Source organism: Benincasa hispida, chromosome 3, assembly GCF_027475165.1.
Source record: "Benincasa hispida cultivar pf3 chromosome 3, pf3_genome.v1.1, whole genome shotgun sequence".
Taxonomy (NCBI): Eukaryota; Viridiplantae; Streptophyta; class Magnoliopsida; order Cucurbitales; family Cucurbitaceae; genus Benincasa; species Benincasa hispida.
Window position 1 is genome coordinate 26,244,279 of NC_143480.1, and position 6,188 is coordinate 26,250,466.

The 6,188-nt window shown below is 33.4% G+C and overlaps 1 pseudogene across 1 annotated transcript; it reads right to left on the reverse strand.

The window, feature by feature from the left end:
- Positions 1 to 244: 244 nt before the first annotated feature.
- On the reverse strand, positions 245 to 1,975 carry LOC120073827 (protein SENSITIVE TO PROTON RHIZOTOXICITY 1 pseudogene; annotated as a pseudogene). The gene has a single exon (XR_016528807.1). The product of XR_016528807.1 is annotated as a protein SENSITIVE TO PROTON RHIZOTOXICITY 1 pseudogene (transcript).
- Positions 1,976 to 6,188: the final 4,213 nt, after the last annotated feature.

Sequence of the window (6,188 nt, forward strand, 5' to 3'; positions counted from 1 at the left end):
AGCTTCTTAGCAAGTTCGCGTTTTATTGACAGATCATCTCAACCCACTAATTTTAATGCTTCAATGACTATTACCATTTTGCTAAATCATTTATAATTTTCAATTTATTATAACGAATTTGGTCTTATCCTTTCTTAGGAAGTTCTTCGGAGTTGATATAGAGAGAAATAATCCAAATCTAATAATAATCATAAATCAGGATGAAGATGCAAATGAAACTCAGACTGATAAGACTTTCCAAATCTAATAATAATGAAGAGGCAAATGAATTAAAGTTCAGACTGATAGAAGTTACCAATTCTATGCAAAGAATTTCATATGTACAGATCTCTAAACAGACAAACACTAAATCCCAAACATCAAAAACCACAAAATTTCCATTCTGGTTCCGAATCGAAATCATAGGGGAATCCCAGCACTTCTTGCAAACAGTGATTCTCAATCGAACCAAACCCATCAAGAAACGATTCAAAAGATCCATCACCCGAAGAACTATTGGAGGCGTTTTGGAAATTAACATCCTTCGAATGATTGCTATCCCCATCTTCATCCATCTCCGACGTCGTCGCCGCCGTGGCACTAGCGTCATCGGGCACTGCTGGCATGTGGCCTTCGAACAACGCCATATGACCAAACAACTTGTCCTTACGGGAGAAGGTGGTTCCACAAGAACACCGCCACTTCGACTCACCGCAGTACTTCAAATGGCTTTTCAAATCCGCCATTACAGAGAAACTCTTCTTGTTGCAACGATTGCAAGAGAACATCTTAGGGCAGTGGCTACGCTTGAAGTGATTCTTGACGCAAATCAACGATTTCAGTGCCCTAAATTTCTTGTGCATTTTGTTCCTTATACAACCGTCGTAAGGGCACGAGAATCGCGTGCGTTTCGCCCTGTGGTCCGCACCAACAACATCCAACGGCTTGGCCAACGCCTCTGGTGTTTTGAATTGATTCCCATGGGCCCGCATATGCATCCGCAAATTCGCGTCTCGCTTGAACCCTTTCCCGCAGATTTCGCAGAAATGGATGTGCTCCGCTAGCAATTCCATCGCATCCAGCTCCACGATTTCCCAATCCGGGTCAAATTCCTCGGATTCGGTTCTTGTAATCTCATCTACGCCTTCGACCTTCAGCTCCGCCATTGATTTCTCTGTTACAAGATTCGGATGAGTTCGAGTCGTCGAAGCCGTCAAATCCGGCGCAGTTGGGGTTTTCGCTTGGGCACAAGCTAGGAGAGCGGCACCGTGGACGATGATCTGTTGGATTGCGGTGACGATTTCAGATGAAACGGCATCCATCTGCTGATTGCTGATACGAACTTCTCTGTCGATGTTATCGGATAGGAAGATTTGGACGGCATCCATTCTGGAACGGATGGTAGAGAGGTTTTGCAACGGAATCCGTGGGTCGTCGCTTCCGACGATAGTCGTCGGAAGTGGATCGCCGGAAAATTCCATGGGAAAAGTGGGAGGATTCATGGGGATTCAGAGACGTATTACGGCAACAGGCAGGAAGTTCTGAGGAAAGAAGTGAAGAAGGAGGTGAATTTAATTGGATTGAAGATGCATTTGACTTGAATGTTGGACTCACTCGACTTGTGGGATGCCCAAGGATAAAAGGAAGAGGGAGTGGCTTCAGAATGACGTCGTTTTGTAGAACGTATATCGATGAACCAGGGCTGTTGTTGATTGAAAAATGGGTTTGCCTTCTGGGTCTAGGTTTGGGCGTGGGTCCCATGTAGAAGTGGAACCAAACTTTAGATCAACAGAGACGGATTATCATCGTCTACTTGTCAATGGAAAATCTGGAAATGAAAATTATCCAAATAATTTGTTTTACATAGTAAAACTTTCGAAAATATTTTTAGGTATAAAGAAATATTGACGATGATAGATATTAAATATTATCTATTATTGATTAATTGTGATGTTTTGTAATACTCGTAAATAAATGAGTTCATGTTTCTTTATTTGAAAATAGTCCCAATTATCTTGATACGTCGCACAAAAATTGAATGGACATCCTTCAAAGCTAGACGAAGGAAGACAAAAGGAAAATTTTCCAACCACACACCAATCATGGTTCCATCCCTAACACATTTGGCTCATAATCGATTTTAAAGTGAGAAGCAGCCAAGGCAAGAAGACTTGCCAATTCATGTCGAATAATCAAACCTAGTACGGTTGAAGGCGGGAAGAATACCACAAAGCATCATCGTTTAATTTGACAAAATCGGGAGAGGAGGGAGACTAACCTCTAGCACCAGAATGATCCAAAGACAGCAACCCTAACTCACTGACAGACTCTTTTCTATTTGCAACCTCATAAACTTCAGAATAATTCATGATGCAGCTGCTTCTAACACTATGGAAAACGACCTCCTTCTGCTTATTAATGTTATTGTGATCATTCCATAAGCCCCAGCAAGATCGTAATTTCGAGACATTTTTTAGAATGAGAGGAATCCATCGCCATCCATCTAACCAAAATGCTACCATTAAAATTCTCCATTAAAATGTTGCTTTTGTTAACTAAAGGCCAAACTGATTTTGCTCTTTTATACCAGAAAAGAGCAGGTCCACACTCTCCACTAAATATGTTCCTATGGGTGGGGCGGGGATTCCCCTATTAGGTGGGGAATGGGGAGGGAGTGGGAAAAAAATTTCCCTGAGCTAAATGGGGATGAGAACGGGAATGCATTCTCCGACCCCATCCCCGTCCCGATTAGCTTTTACATATTTATTTCATATAGTTATCTAATGTTATGTTGTTATTATTATTATATAAATATTATATTTAAATTTCAAATTTGATTATTTATTGGGAAAGATAATGAATATGTTTAAATTGAATATTTAAATTTAGATTATATATGTAAATAATTTGATTTATATTTATTTCTTTCTACTAAAAAATTAATTAGTTTTTTTAGACCAAAATTTGAGTAATTTATCTTTAAATTCAAATTTTCATATAAAACTAACAATAATAAACAATTAAGTGGTAAATTTAATTATTTAATACTTTTTTTATAAAAAAAAATAACGAAAAAAATTCCTTGTGGGAACCCGATCCCCGGAATTCCCCGCTCCGATACCTGGGGGAATTTCATGAGGATGGGAAATGAAATGGGGAGCGGGAACGGGGATGGGGAATGGTCTCCCTCGTCCCGTCCCGCCACGTGAACATCTCTACTCTTCACTCCCAGCCTCAAATGGGATAAACAAATAACAAATCAACACCGTTATATACGATGTAGTTTGTTCAATTTTAGTTTTTGACTTTTATACTTTCAAAGATTAAAGTTTAGTGCATTTTACTCACCATAAATATTAAATTTAACCACTGATTATTTCTTGTTTTTTTTTTAAAAAAACTTTTGATTATATATCAATATTTTCTAAATTTTGGAAATATATTCTCATTTGTACTTTCTTAAATAGAAATTTATTATTATTATTTTATTTAAAATATATAAATTAAATTGAACATTTTAAAGTACTGGAACTAAAACGCCATTGAAATAATATTTTAACCTTATATTTATTACCAATTATAAATTATTCTTAATTTTCCAGAAAATTCAAGTATTTATTTTTAGTTGTGAGATTCTTTAAATTAAGATGATTTTTATCCTTAGGTTTGATCTTCTTTTGAACGTTTTTAAATATTTTTGAGATTTTTCTATTTATCAATTTCCATTAAATTTAAAGGTTGCAGGGAAATTACACTTTTTATTCTTAGGCCTAGTTTTGATTTGAATTTATCCTAATATATTCGAAATGTTACAATTGTATCCTTGAGATTTGAATGTTGTTACATTTTAGTCTCCAGATTTCATGATTTTCACTTTTATCCTCAATTTGTCACTAAACACTCACTTTGGTCTTTAGGTCTAATAATTAATTTAAATTAATTATGAAGTAAAATTTTAAAATTAACTTTAATAATGATAAAAAATGACTAAACTTACTTAATTATCATCATTTTAATTGTTTCAAATTAATTAATAAACACTAGTATTAATGACCAAAAGTGAATATTTAGTGAAATTTTGATATTAATCATATAAATCTTGAAACCTAAGTACCATTTTTTGACAAATGTGAGTCTTAAGGATAAAATTATAATATTTGAAAATATAGAAACTAAATTGAAACTAAATTCAAAATTTAAAGATGAAATGTATAACATTAGGAAAAATATCAACTTCCATTCCAAAATTTTTATCATATATCTTACTTTAGTAACCAATACTCGTTTTCAGGGTGCATTTAGATTGCCTCTGAAAAAATGGTTTTTCAAAAATACATTTTCTTTGAAATTTTGTATAAAAAGTATTTAGAATTTAAACACCTTTTATGTTGGGTTAAATTTCTTTCGTAAATATTTATATACATAAGTTTATTTGAGTTGTCCTACACCAAAAATATTTATAGTGATGTCAAATTACCATACATAACTATTAAACACTTGTACTAAAAAAAACCTATTAAACACTATGAACAACTAATTTCTTTTCCTCTCTACTACACTTTTTTTTGCCGCATTCCACACCTCTCCCTATAGGCCTAAAAATTATTCGAAAAAATAGTGATGATTGTTTGTCTTTACTCAATTTAATTTTTTAAGAGACTGAATTCATATAAAGACGTTAAATTCAAAAGACATTGATCAACAATTCAAATGGTGTTTCATTTATTTATTTTTATATCTTTAAGACGATTTAATTTTATTGTTTAAAGTGGTCAAATTTATATATATTTTTTTTAACTAAAATAGTGTTTTTATGTTTTTACTAAATTAATACATATTTTTATTGGTAGCAACCAACAATCTATGAATTCAGAGAATAATTATTAATGTTAGTCTTTGAGCATGACAAGAGATAGATAAGTAAAGAGATTTTTAAAATAATGTGCATTGAATTTGGTTTGGTTTTTAAAGTATTTATAAAAATAAAGTGCGTTGAAAATTATTTGGAAAGATGGATTTAATTAAATATTTGTATTAATTCGGTTTGAAATTTTTTTCTCCGAGTGGAAACAAGATTTCATTTTATTTGATTTTTTTTTTTCTCTCGAGGTGGCCTTTCTTCTTTTAAGACTAACAAACTCTTGTCCATGAATTGTCCTTCTCTCAAGCCTAACTCAAATTCAAAACTCACCTAGAAGGAAATCTACGAATTAAAATGTATCCATACGAACTAACTATGAATGTATTGCATTTGGTCTAGGGTTGGCAACGGAGCGAGACAGGGATAATCTTCATTCCCATCCCTGTGGGATGTTTCCCTCCATCTTCACCTTCGTTCCCATCAGTGACAGAGATTCTCCATCAGAGAAACGGGTCTCCACGAGGACCCATCCCTATTTTTTTTAATATATATATATTAAAAAATAAAAAAAAATAATCGGAGACGGGATTAGGGATGGGGACGAAACGGGAATACCGTCCACGTCCCCGTCCCGTTCCCGACAGGGGACCCGGTTGTAGTCCCCGATTTGACCCATCTCCGGTCAAATCGGAGTTTCTCCATCCCGGTCGGGACAGGGACTCGCGAGGACTCGATCCCGCAGGAATTTTTGTCAAGCCTAATTTGGCCAAATAAAACTAAAACAACTTACTCACTAGGAATGTGTTGTTTTTTTGTTTGCCAAAATTAGTTTGAAATAGTTAGGATTTTCAAATTATTTTCATTTCTTTAAAATCAATTTCAAGGTCACACAAAATTTATTCAATATTTTAGTGAGTATCTCAGTTTCGATATTGTTGTCATCTCTTAACTCATCGAAACCCAACGACATTGGTTGGCCAATTTTATTTATTTGCTTCATAATTTTCATTCCAATTAATTTTAAATGAAATAATTGTAAAACCACTAAGTTTTTTCATGCTTAAACTATGATATAAAATGAGTTTGAAGTAATATTAAAAGTAAAATACTTTTTAATTCACTAAATGCATATAATAATATTTTCAACAATATTCAGAGTAAATCTTAACTATTGCAACACTTATATAAGTTTTCAATGTAATTTGATGAAATTGAACTTTTATGATTAAATTTAATTAGTTGATACTTTATTGATGAGTTCAGGGTCAAAATTAATTTTTGAGAAATTGCTATAAATATCAAATTATAAATAAGATTTGGTAACTATATCTTTATTTTTGAAATTTTC